Below are 13,353 nucleotides of genomic sequence, written 5' to 3' on the forward strand. Positions count from 1 at the left end.
TTTGTAGCCGCACGTTGTCCTCCGTTGCATTATTTATATTGTATAATTTTGTGTCATCTGCAAATATTGATATTTTGCTGTGCAGCCCCTCTATCAGGTCATTGATAGATATGTTGAACAGAGTGGGGCCTAATACTGAACCCTGTGGCACCCCGCTAGCGACTGTGGTCCAATCAGAGTACGAACCATTTATTACCACCCTCTGCTTTCTATCATTGAGCCAATTTTTTACCCACTTACACACGTTTTCGCCCAGTCCGAGCTGCCTCATTTTCTATATTAGCCTATTATGTGGCACGGTGTCAAAGGCTTTAGAGAAGTCCAGATATACAAGATCAATAGTTTCTCCCAGGTCCAGCTTAGAGCTTACTTCATCATAGAAACTGATCAGATTTGTTTGACATGAGCGACCCTTCATGAATCCATGCTGGTGAGGAGTTATTCCCTTAATCTCCTTGAGGTACTCATCGATGGCGTCTCTCAGAATCCCCTCAAAATTTTTTTCCGTTACTGAAGTGAGACTTACTGGCCTGCAGTTACCAGGCTCACTTTTGCTCCCTTTTTTGTAAATTGGAACCACGTTGGCAATGCGCCAGTCCAATGGTACTACTCCGGTCTTGATAGTGTCTAGAAATATTAGGTATAGCGGCCTAGCTATTTCGTCACTTAGTTCCTTTAGTATCCTTGGGTGTAATCCATCTGGGCCCGGCGATTTATCAATTTTAGTTTTCTTTAGACGCTTCCGCACCTCCTCCTGCGTCAGGTATGAGATATTTTGTGAGGGGTTAGTTTTATTCCCCTGCATCTCGTGTGGCATTTCCTTTTCTTTGGTGAATACACTTGAGAAGAAACTGTTTAGTAGATTTGCTTTCCCTTCGTCTTCATCAATGATTTCCCCTGCATTGTTTTTTAAAGGGCCAGCGCTCTCCCTGCAAATCCTTTTGCTTTTAATGTAGTTGAAAAATAGCTTCGGGTTGTTTTTGCTCTCTTTTGCGATCCGTCTTTCTGCCTCCTCCTTGGCAGTTTTGATCGTATCTTTGCAAATTTAGTTTTTTTCCCTGTATGATTTTAGCGCTTCTTCGCTGCCTTGTTGCTTTAGTAGTTTGAACGCTTTCTTCTTTTCGTTTATTGCCCCTCGTACCGTCTTGTCGAGCCACATTGGTTTCCTTTTAGCTGAGTTTCTTTTATTTTTAAAGGGAATGGACTGTTCACATGAGGCGATTAGGATCCTTTTGAACTTTTCCCATTTTTCCTCCGTACTGATATTTTTGAGGATGTTGTCCCAATTAATGTTACCGATAGTAGTTCTAAGCTCATCAAATGTTGCTTTACTAAAGTTTAGTTTCTTTGTCGCTCCCTGATAAGGCTTCCTATAGATTGACAGCTGGAAGTTGATTATATTGTGGTCGCTGTTCCCCAAGTGCCCCTCAACCTGCACCCCCTTTATACGTTCCGGTTTGTTGGTTAGTACTAGGTCCAGAATGGCCCTCCCTCTTGTTGGTTCCTGCACAAGTTGGTTCAGGTAATTGTCTTTAATTACTCTCAAGAACTTATCACCCCTGTGAGATTTGCAGGTTTCGTTTTCCCATATTATATCTGGACTAGCATACCCGTCGCGCGTTGCTGCGAAGACATACATACATACATACTTCGTTTTTATATATCTAGATGACGGCAGCAGCGACCACTGAGGTTTTGTAGGCCGCTGCTTCCCCCTTCCAGGCTGAATAAAATAGCCGTTGTGTGAGAATCGCTGGGGGGGGGGAGACATTCTTACTGCTGGGAGAATTGCTGGGGGGGGGGAGACATTCTTACTGCTGGGAGAATTGCTGGGGGGGGGGAGACATTCTTACTGCTGGGAGAATTGCTGGGGGGGATGGGAGACATTCTGACTGCTGGGATAATCGCTGGGGGGGATGGGAGACATTCTGACTGCTGGGAGAATCGCTGGGGGGGGGATGGGAGACATTCTGACTGCTGGGAGAATCGCTGGGGGGGGGATCGGAGACATTCTGACTGCTGGGAGAATCGCTGGGGGGGGGATCGGAGACATTCTGACTGCTGGGAGAATCGCTGGGGGGGGGATGGGAGACATTCTGACTGCTGGGAGAATCGCTGGCGGGGGAGCGGAGGCATGACTGCTGGGAGAATCGTTGGGGGGAGGGGGGCATGGTGACTGCCAAGAAAATCTCTGTGGGGGAAGGGGGGCATGATGACTGCCAGGAGAACCGCTGGGGGGGAGCCATTATGACTGCTGGGGGAACCACTTGGGGGGAGGGGGGCATTATTATTGCTGGCAGACAGCTGGGGGTGGCATTGTGACTGCTGGTGGACCACTGGGGGGGGGGGGTATTATGACTGCTGGGGGAACCGCTGGGGGGGGGGAGCGGGCATTATTACTGCTGGGGGACCGCTGGGGTATGTCACTCTTATTACTAATGGGGGGGAGTGTCACTATTATTACTGCTGTGGGATGTCACTATTATCGCTGGGGTGAAGGTGTCACTATTACCGCTGGGGTATGTGTACATGTGGCAGAAATGGGCAGGGCTCTTTCAGAATAGACCGGGTGCAGATTTTGACTGCTTTTTAGATGCGGAAATGCTGCAGAATTTTCCACAGAAATCTCCGCTGAGGACATTCTGCAGTATTTCCGCGTCCAAAAAGCAGTCAGAATCTGCACCCGGTCTATTCTGAAACAGCCTTGTCCTTTTTAGAATGACGGGGGTAAAATCATACGTTGTGATAAGCCCCGCCCCCTGACGTGTTGGCACTTTGCGATACATAAGTGGGTTTTGGGTTGTAGTTTGGGCACTCGGTCCCTAAAAGGTTCGCCATCACTGGCCGAGTACATGTTTGCCCACTTCCAACTCCAATGGAGACTGACTGTAAATGGCTGGCGTGCTCTAGTATGGGAGAATTGCTGGGGGGGGGGGGGGAGACATTCTTACTGCTGGGAGAATTGCTGGGGGGGGATGGGAGACATTCTGACTGCTGGGATAATCGCTGGGGGGGATGGGAGACATTCTGACTGCTGGGAGAATCGCTGGGGGGGGGATGGGAGACATTCTGACTGCTGGGAGAATCGCTGGGGGGGGATGGGAGACATTCTGACTGCTCGGAGAATCGCTGGGGGGGGGATCGGAGACATTCTGACTGCTGGGAGAATCGCTGGGGGGGATGGGAGACATTCTGACTGCTGGGAGAATCGCTGGCGGGGGAGCGGAGGCATGACTGCTGGGAGAATCGTTGGGGGGAGGGGGGCATGGTGACTGCCAAGAAAATCTCTGTGGGGGAAGGGGGGCATGATGACTGCCAGGAGAACCGCTGGGGGGGAGCCATTATGACTGCTGGGGGAACCACTTGGGGGGAGGGGGGCATTATTATTGCTGGCGGACAGCTGGGGGTGGCATTGTGACTGCTGGTGGACCACTGGGGGGGAGGGGGTATTATGACTGCTGGGGGAACCGCTGGGGTGGGGGGGAGCGGGCATTATTACTGCTGGGGGACCGCTGGGGTATGTCACTCTTATTACTAATGGGGGGAGTGTCACTATTATTACTGCTGTGGAATGTCACTATTATCGCTGGGGTGAAGGTGTCACTATTACCGCTGGGGTATGTGTACATGTGGCAGAAATGGGCAGGGCTCTTTCAGAATAGACCGGGTGCAGATTTTGACTGCTTTTTAGATGCGGAAATGCTGCAGAATTTTCCACAGAAATCTCCGCTGAGGACATTCTGCAGTATTTCCGCGTCCAAAAAGCAGTCAGAATCTGCACCCGGTCTATTCTGAAACAGCCTTGTCCTTTTTAGAACGACGGGGGTAAAATCATACGTTGTGATAAGCCCCGCCCCCTGACGTGTTGGCACTTTGCGATACATAAGTGGGTTTTGGGTTGTAGTTTGGGCACTCGGTCCCTAAAAGGTTCGCCATCACTGGCCGAGTACATGTTTGCCCACTTCCAACTCCAATGGAGACTGACTGTAAATGGCTGGCGTGCTCTAGTATTTATGGTTTCAAGCTGTACGTGTCATTGCATACAGTCTATCTATCTATCTATCTATCTATCTATCTATCTATCTATCTATCTAGGTTATTGCATACAGTCTATCTATCTATCTATCAGGGTTATTGCATACAGTCTATCTATCTATCTATCTATCTATCTATCTATCTATCTATCTATCTATCTATCTATCTATCTATCTATCTATCTATCAGGGTTATTGCATACAGTCTATCTATCTATCTATCTATCTATCTATCTATCTATCTATCAGGGATATTGCATACAGTCTATCTATCTATCTATCTATCTATCTATCTATCTATCTATCAGGGTTATTGCATACAGTCTATCTATCTATCTATCTATGACATCAGGAAATGAGAAAATTAGATTTTGTAGGCCGCTGCTTCCCCCTTGCGGGCTGAATAAAATAGCCGTTGGGTGGAACATACAATTTATCCGGCTGCTGTGGCTTCTTAGGAAGATATCCTAGTACTTGTTTACCCACTTCCAACTCCAATGGTAATTGGCTGGCGTGCTCTAGTGGTTCCAAGCTGTACGTGTCATAATAGAGCCTTAATGACATCACAATGCAGCTTATGAGAACATGTTGGGGCATGTTCAAGGGCGTCCGATGTTGATAACATCAGTGATGACATCACAATAGCAGGTGGCTTACTTATTCGATCTACGTGGGGGGGGGGGGGGGGGCGTAACTTTCGACGACGCTCGCGCGCCATTTATCGTAGGATATTTGTACTATGCCTATAATCTTCCCAGGAGTGTACTTAACAACTTCCCAAAGTTTCATGGCGATCGGATGAATGGTGTAGTAGCGCATAAAGGACAAACAGACACGCAGACACGCACGCAGACAGACATACATTCAATTTTATATATATAGATAATTAAAGTCCCCCACGATAATTACTTCGTTTCGCTTTGACACCTCTTCTATCTGCCTTAGTAGTAAGTTTTCAGTTTCTTCTGTTGCTTTTGGTGGTCTATAGAAGACCCCTATCAGGATTTTGTTATTTTTTCCTCCCTGTATTTCTACCCACAGATATTCCACCTGTTCTTCTCCTACCCCTATATCCTCCCGTAGCCTCGGCTTCAAGTTTGATTTGACGTACAGACATACCCCTCCCCCTTTCTGGTTCCTTCGGTCTCTTCTGAAGAGATTGTACCCCTGCAAATTCACCGCCCAATCGCACTTATCATCAAGCCATGTTTCAGTAATTCCGACTATATCATAGTTTTCATCAGTCATTCTCGCTTCAAGCTCACCCACTTTACCGATCAGACTTCGTGCATTCGTGGTCATACAATTTATATCATTTTTTTTGTTTTTTAAATTAGTTTTGTTGCTATTCATACTTATGGCTGATCTATCAGTTCTAACTGTACTAACCCCACCCCCTGCTCGACCCCCATTCCCTTTGCTTGGACCCGGATCGCTAGTTACACTGGCTACCCCACTATTTCTCATTTTGCCCTCCCCCCCCAGTCCCTAGTTTAAACATTCCTCCAGCCTTCTAGCCATCTTTTCCCCCAGCACAGCTGCACCCTCCCCATTAAGATGCAGCCCGTCCCTACGGTAGAGCCTGTAGCCGACAGCAAAGTCAGCCCAGTTCTCCAGGAACCCAAATCCCTCCTTCTTACACCAACTCTGGAGCCACTTGTTTACCTCCCTAAGTTCCTGCTGCCTTTCTAGTGTGGCTTTAGGTACAGGTAGTATTTCCGAGAAAACTACCCTGGAGGTCCTTGCCCTGAGCTTGGACCCTAAGTCCCTGAAATCATTTTTGAGGGCCCTCCATTGACCTCTAACTTGTTCATTGGTGCCAATGTGCACCATGACTGCTGGATCCTCACCAGCCCCTCCCAGTAATCTGTCAATCCGATCCGCGATGTGTCGAACTCGATCGCCAGGAAGACAACACACCGTTCGACGATCCCGGTCTTTATGGCAGATTGCCCTCTCTGTCCCCCTAATAATTGAGTCCCCCACCACTAGAACCTGTCTAGCCTGCCCTGCGCTCCCCGTCCCAGTCTCACTGGAGCAGTCATCCCCCTGGCGTTCAGAGGGCACCTTCAAGTCACAGCGTCACAGAATAATTTGGGGGTATAAATTTATGGCAATGTCTGATACCCTCAAGAATGGAATGAACCTCAGCCCGGGATTCTTGCATAAGTGGAGAATATGAAAGGTCTGAAGAAAGTCAAGACTTTGTCCTCTTCACAACCATTGTCTGTGTTTTGTTTTTCTAATAAAAATTCTGAAATTTATTGTAGGAATGTTGCCATCCAATAGGTGGTGCTACAGAGCTAGTATTACCATCTTTCCATGTGCAGTTCAAGTAAAAATAAGAGGCATCATAAAACTGTCACATTCTGCAGCTCAGTGGACTAATTAAGCATCTGTGTCTTTGTTTAGATTGAGCGATAAACTAAAACCAAAAAACGTTGAGCGATCACCTTGCGCTTCAAGCAGGGGATGCAGAAGACAAGCCGGATCGCTTGTCTTCTGCATCCAGCTGTTCTCTGCTTGGAGCGCCGAGCTGTTATACAGCTGAGCGCTCCGAGCGGGGTATGAAGAAGGCAGCTGGACAGCTGTGTTCTTCATACCTCGCCTGTCTTCAGGTAGCGGGATACAGCTGAAACAATAGTATCAGCTGTATCCCACTGTGAATCACTGATAAGTTGTTGCTGAAGGATCAGCAATCAGTTAACGAAAACTGCACAATCTCAGTGCAGTTAGACCGAACGATTATCGCTCAAAAGACGGCTTTGAGCGATTTGAGGGAAAATCGGTGTCCAAGTCAGCCTTAAGTCTCAAATTTCTGTTTGTGAACATTTATTTAGATCAAAAGGTGTATCTCCCACCCCTCCCCCTCACCTCCGCATCTGTGTGTTATAATTGTGTGCCATCCAAACCAGTTTCATGTTAGCCTGATGAAGTGTGGATAACAGAACCATCCGAAAGCCTGCTGTAACATCATGTATTTTTGTTAGCCATTAAAAGGTATCATATCTACAAGATTGCCTGGTTTCTCTTACTGAGAACAATCACACTAGACATTGGATGTAAGCAGAAGTCTAAGGATCTATCTGGCCCGGACAGAAGACTTCTGGAGGACAGATCATCTTTTGTGCTCAATAGTGGCCCAAAAAATTAACCATAGCTTGATGGTGGCTACCAGATCTTGTTATAGCAGAAAGGAATATTTCCCGCTGATGGAATTCAGGTTCATTCTACTAGACCAACAGCAACTTTATGAGCAGGAGGTGCTCAAGTTCCAACTGAAAGCATCTGCCGGGTGACATGGTGGAGAACTCTTAATACCTCCATTTGCCATTATAGACTAGACTTCTCAGCAAGGGAAGAATCTTCCGTTGGACCTTCAATATAAAATTTTTGGTATTTCCCACCCTTAAGAAATTGTGCTATAATATACATACACACTAATATATATATATATATATATATATATATATATATATATGAGCTGCTGTTTCAGATGGTAGAATTTATTATGCTGGCCTTTGTTGCTGTAGTCCAAACAGCAGCACTTAACTTCCCTCCCAATCAAGTTTTTTTTAGTTAATGCTTCTGGTACCTTCTTTTAAAATACACAAAGGGGGAGGGGCTTAGGACCCTTTTATAGGGCTGCTCTATACCTTTTAACTCTTCGTGTCATCTGTTCAAAACATGAGGTAGGGGAATAAATATGTATATGCGCTGATTTTGAACTACAGGAAAGAAGAACATATTAAACTCACCCTATATAACCACCTTATAATGTGGCAGGCTTAGGTACAGCGGATCTGTTCTAGTTTACCTATAAATAATGCAGTCACCATATAATGTACTCAATTAACAGCTCTCTACAGTGATAGTCATTACAGTGCAGTTACCTCCAGTGATCACAGGTGACATTTCAGCTTGGAATCGTCCATATACGGTTTTCTTCTCTCTATAGAGAATAGGGACTTTCACCTTACCCCCCATGAATGACCCAACTCCGTAATAGGGACTCCCTCTCCCCATATGCATGCCCCTACTGGGTAATTATGACACTCCCATATGCATGGCCCCACTCTGTAATAGGAACCCCCCCCCCCCCCCCCACGCATGGCCCACTCAGTAATAGGGACTCCCTCCTTACCCCCCCATAAATGACCCCACTCGGTAATAGGGATTCCCCCCCCCCCCAATATTCATGGCCCCACTTGGTAATAGGAACTCCCCCCCCCCCTTCCCTCAAATGACCAAACTCAGTAATAGGGTCTTTCTCCCCCCCCCCCCTTCCCCATCCCTATATGCATCGCCCCACTAGGTAATAGGGACCCCTCCCATATGCATTTCCCCACTCAGTAATAGGGATTCACCCATCCTCCACATGCATGGCCTCACTAGATAACAGGGACTCCCGCCAATGTAAATAAACCACATATTGGCTTAACAAAGCAGTTAGCAACCGAAACGTTGTCTTTTCTTACATGGGCTCAATAAAGACTCAGTCCCTTTTATGGATGTGACAATTACCTCATATACACGGACACCCTAGGATACTGCTTTAGAGGTAACAAATGTGTGGGACCCCCCTCATATGCATGGCCCCACTTGGTAATACGGATACCCCATATGCATGGCTCCATTCAGTAATAGGGACTCCCCCCCCTTACCACCCATTAATGACCCAACTCTGTAATAGGGACTCTTCACCCCCACCCCCACCCCCCATATGCATGGCCCCACTCGGTAATAGGGACTCTCCCATATGCATTGCTCCACTCGGTAATAGGGACACCCCCCTTACCCCTCATAAATGACCCAACTCATTATTAGGGACTCCCCCACCCCCATATGCATAACCCAACTTGGTAAAAGGAACTCCCTCCCCCCTCTCCCCCATATGCATGGCCCCACTAGATAATAGGGACTTCCCCCTTACCCCCTGAATGACCCAACTCGGTAATAGGGACTTACATCCCCCCCCCCCATATGCATAGCCCCACTCGGTAATAGGGACTCCCCTCCCTCCCCTATATGTAGGCCCCACTAGGTGATAGGGACACCCCCCCATGCATGCCCCCACTCGGTAATAGGGACTTCCCTGCCCCCATGCATAGCCCAACTCGTAATAGGGACTCCCTCCACGCATGGCCCTACTCAGTGATATGGTCTCCCCTCCCATATGCATTGCCCCACTCAGTAATAGGGTTTCCCCTCCCATATGCATGGCCCCACTCGGTAATAGGGTTTCCCCTCCCATATGCATGGCCCCACTTGGTAATAGGGTCTCCCCCCCCCCAATGTATTGCCCCACTCGATAACAGGGACCCCCCTTCACCATATGCATGGCCCTACTGGGTAATAGGGACTACCCCCCTATGCATGGCCCCACTAGGTAATAGGGACTCACCACTTACCCCCATCCATTGTACGTCTCTCTACCCAAGACAAGATATATCTCAAACTACACACTCAACGTGTTGATTCTGGTGTGTGCATACACCAATAAATACCTCTCCCCAGACACGACTATCTGCCTTGGCTCTCGGTCCAGAACAATGATGGTTCAGAAGTCATGTCTGAAAGAATCACACACTGTATACTCCTGACTGAAGGAATTAAAATGAAATTGAATCTAAATATTCATACATTCAGTATTTTCCTGACACTCGGGAATAGGGATCCCCTATGTGGCCCCACTTGGTAATAGAGATCCCACTATGTAGACCCACCTTTATAATGAGACACCCTCTGTGGTCCCGCCTACTAATTGGACCCTCTGTGTAGGCCCATCTAGTAAAAGGGATCCCTCTACATAGATCCACCCTTAGTGGCCCCACCTAATAATTGGCCCCTCTGTGTAGGCCCATCTAGTAAAAGGGATCCCTCTACATAGATTCACCCTTAGTGGCCCCACCTAATAATTGGACCCTCTGTGTGGCCCCATCTAGTAACAGAACTCCCTTTATCACCCCAGAACTGGTATCTGATCCATGGTAGAGATTGCCTTCATCATTAATACACACAATAGCAGTCTGGCAATGTTACACGAATAGCTTCGTTACTCCTCCTCTCCCCGGTACTCGCTGTACTCCGAGCACTGGAGCCAGGAGAAGGAGTAAAAAAGCTATACGGTGCACATCGCACGCAGCATCAGACAGCTAGTGCGTGTATTAATGATGAAGGTAATCTCCACTACAGACCTAATCAGGTGTGGGGGTCATTAAGGTGCCGAAAGCCCGACAGCGCTGTTACCTCCTCGCCCCCAGCCTAGACTTTAAGCAATGACCCGTACACAAATTGGCTGCCATTTACCTGCCAGAAGACGTATTCCTTCACTGCTATAAATCATGAAATGTCTTTATTTTTGGAACGGGGTAAATACAGAAGAAAAGGTGATAAGAAGTCATGGGGCAGTAATAGTATTCTTTAGGATGTCTGTCCATGTGCAATGCGGGCAGAGACTGGGAATGGAAGGGTCAGCAGGTCATTGACTCAGACCTAGAAGCGGAAGGTCAGGTCGGTGTCAGACATCTCCCTCTTATAACAGGCATCAAGTAATTCATTGTGAGCCACAGTGAGATGGTTCTTCCAGTCGCCGTAAATTCCTAGAAAGGCAGAAGTGCAGGATTTAGTGACCATAAGAAACACGCTATCAGTAGTTAATAGTAACGCGGAAATAGACGGTACCTTTCCTCATGAAAGGAGAGACCTCGTGGTCCATAACATGGGTCGGGATGGAGCTGTAGTTGGCCATGTGGTTTTCCTTCATGGTCTAGAAGGTTGTACGCTGGTGGATCTTCTCCAGAACATCCTCAGGTAGATACTTCCCCATGTACTTCATCACCTTCCTGATCTCACGTTTTGAGTCCTGTACCAAGCAGATGGAGAAGTTTAGAAAACCGCCTCAACCCCTCATCCAAGGGTACGTCAAGGGTAAGAAAGTTGCACAGAATTTGTAGAGTATCATTAAAGGAGCTGTACAAGAATTTCAAGTTATTCCCTATCCACAGGGCAAAGTGTAACTTGCTGATCGATGGGTCTCATGTCCCCCATCCTCCTCAGTGCGATGTTACTGCACCCCCCAGTAAGGAAGAGACTGAATGAAGCGCTGGTCATATAAGTATACCAGTGATACATTCACTTCTCGCTTGGGTATTTCCATCAGCCCCATTGAAGTGAATGGAGTACTGACCGCACATGAGCAGCCAATGCTGCATTCAGAGTGACGTCACTGCGGGGAGAGAAGCGATCCCCATAAGGACAGGAGAGCAGGACATGGGAGTCCTGTTCTCAAGATTGGCGGGGGTCTCAGAGGTGAGACTCCCATTAATCAGTTATTCCCTATCATGTCGTTAGTGGATAACTTGAAATTCTCTTCTGCGCAGTAACGACCCCAGTTGGGACTAGTTGAACAGCGAGCGTCTTCTTGTTGAACTGAGCCAAATGATCTGGCTCAGCAAAAAGCGAAAAAAACTGTCATCATTGCAGGTTATGTGGGCTTAGAGCGGCATCTATGGGTGTGTGGCACCGCTCCATGAAGTCCTACTCCCCCCCCCCATCGTTTACTTACAGGAGCCGGCTCGTTAGCGGCCGGCCCATCACTACTAACAGGGACTGTGCAATTCTATGAAACCAAAGGTTACTCGGTGACTAAATGTACCTTCATACTGTGCAGCAGGGGTGCTATAACATTGCTGCTTCCTGGGTCACTGTACTGACTGCAGGAGACGGGAGAGAGGAGACATGTTAAACTCTACATAGAGCGCTCAGCATCAAGCAACAGACAGCGCAACGCATGTGGGATTGTTAGGCTGAAGCCTGTATTGGGTGGCGGCTGGGCACTTTAGTAAGCAGAATCAAAGAAGGGGCACTATAAGCAGATGGGGCCACAGAGGGGACACTAGTAGTAACTGGGGCCACAGTGGGGACAACTAGGAATTAGGGCCATAGATGGGGCAATATTACAAATTTGGGCATTAATAGGAAGCTGGGCCTTAGAAGGGACACTACTAGGAAGCAGGGCCACTGAGGGGACATTATGGGGAATTGGTAAAGTCATCTTGGTATTCTGGGTCGGATGGAGAAGAAAAGGGAAAGTGAACAACTCCAGTCAGAGAGGACATAACCTGTTATCATTAGAGGTAACGGTACTGTAATTACTGATATGGTCTGCAGAGAGCCTGTCTAGAGCAGATATCTACCACTATATAGCGGGAATATTGGTCTTTATATAGTATTTTTCTCAGTAACAGTATGGCGGTATTATTTGGCTCTTATATAGTTTCACTATTAGCAGTACTGATCTTTGCAGTGGTCTTACTTTAGTAACACTATGGTGGTATTAGTTACTATATGGTGATACTATGTGATCATGGTGGGTCCTCTTTTTCTTGTTAAGATGTTGGTATGTAGATATCTTGGTTCTGTTATCGTATCTATGGAATGAGCTTGGTTTTGGTATTGTCTCTGTAGTAAATATCAGATTATTATAGAACTTTAGACTCCTTGGGGTCCACAGTTTCCAGACAGGCCAAGACCCTTGGTAACCGTAATCGGCCCCTGGTGTGCACAATATAGCTACTGATTTGGCTAACCCCCGTCTGTCTAATATAAAGTGAACATTATCTTGGTCATTTCCAGGGTGCTCTGCACTCGGATCTAATCCACAATGGATACCTAGGATGAGTAAATATCTATTGCTACCTCTAACAGGTCCTCGTAGAACAGGTAGAGGACGTCCTTCTGCTGTCTGATCTTCCACCAGCACTTCACATGGTCACTCCATGGCCCAAAGGCAACTATGGGAGAAAGGACAAGTATGAGCATGGACAGGACATCTAGAAGGTGCCTGCTGAGTGTCGTAATTCTATAACAGCGGGGGTCTCACAGGCTGCAGACCACCGGTTTAGTAACTGGTATGTGTTTGGTAGAGGAAGCATTTCCTTGCACCAGAGAAGGCTGCAGTCCAGTTCCCCTACTGCAGACCCCTATAGGAGTTAACCCTTATGCTACCAGCATAATGAGAGGATACATTACTTGTACCTGTTCCTTTTAGGATCTTCTAGATATTCTTCAAGCGTCCCCGGATCTGGGTGCACATAGGACATGAGATAAAAGTGATAATATGACACAAATACATCCTTAGGGTTCCGAGCCACGTAAATTATCTGCAGGGAGAAAAGGCGACAAGAAGTTACTGATTCTGCCATGAAAGGAGGGCGAACTAGAGATAGAGATGTGATCGGCCTGATGAGGGAACACATTGAGTTATGAACCAGGCTCTACGCAAGAGAGATGGCCCTGGGTATAGGAGCAGGGGGTG

General features: G+C 47.3%; 1 long non-coding RNA gene across 1 annotated transcript; it reads right to left on the reverse strand.

The window, feature by feature from the left end:
- Window positions 1-10,372: 10,372 nt before the first annotated feature.
- Window positions 10,373-12,825, reverse strand: LOC136602462 (uncharacterized). The gene is made up of 3 exons (XR_010789514.1): window positions 12,735-12,825; window positions 10,719-10,899; window positions 10,373-10,636 (listed from the first exon to the last, which is right to left on the reverse strand). It is a non-coding gene; the product is annotated as an uncharacterized lncRNA (long non-coding RNA).
- Window positions 12,826-13,353: the final 528 nt, after the last annotated feature.

Source organism: Eleutherodactylus coqui, unplaced genomic scaffold, assembly GCF_035609145.1.
Source record: "Eleutherodactylus coqui strain aEleCoq1 unplaced genomic scaffold, aEleCoq1.hap1 HAP1_SCAFFOLD_27, whole genome shotgun sequence".
NCBI lineage: Eukaryota > Metazoa > Chordata > Amphibia > Anura > Eleutherodactylidae > Eleutherodactylus > Eleutherodactylus coqui.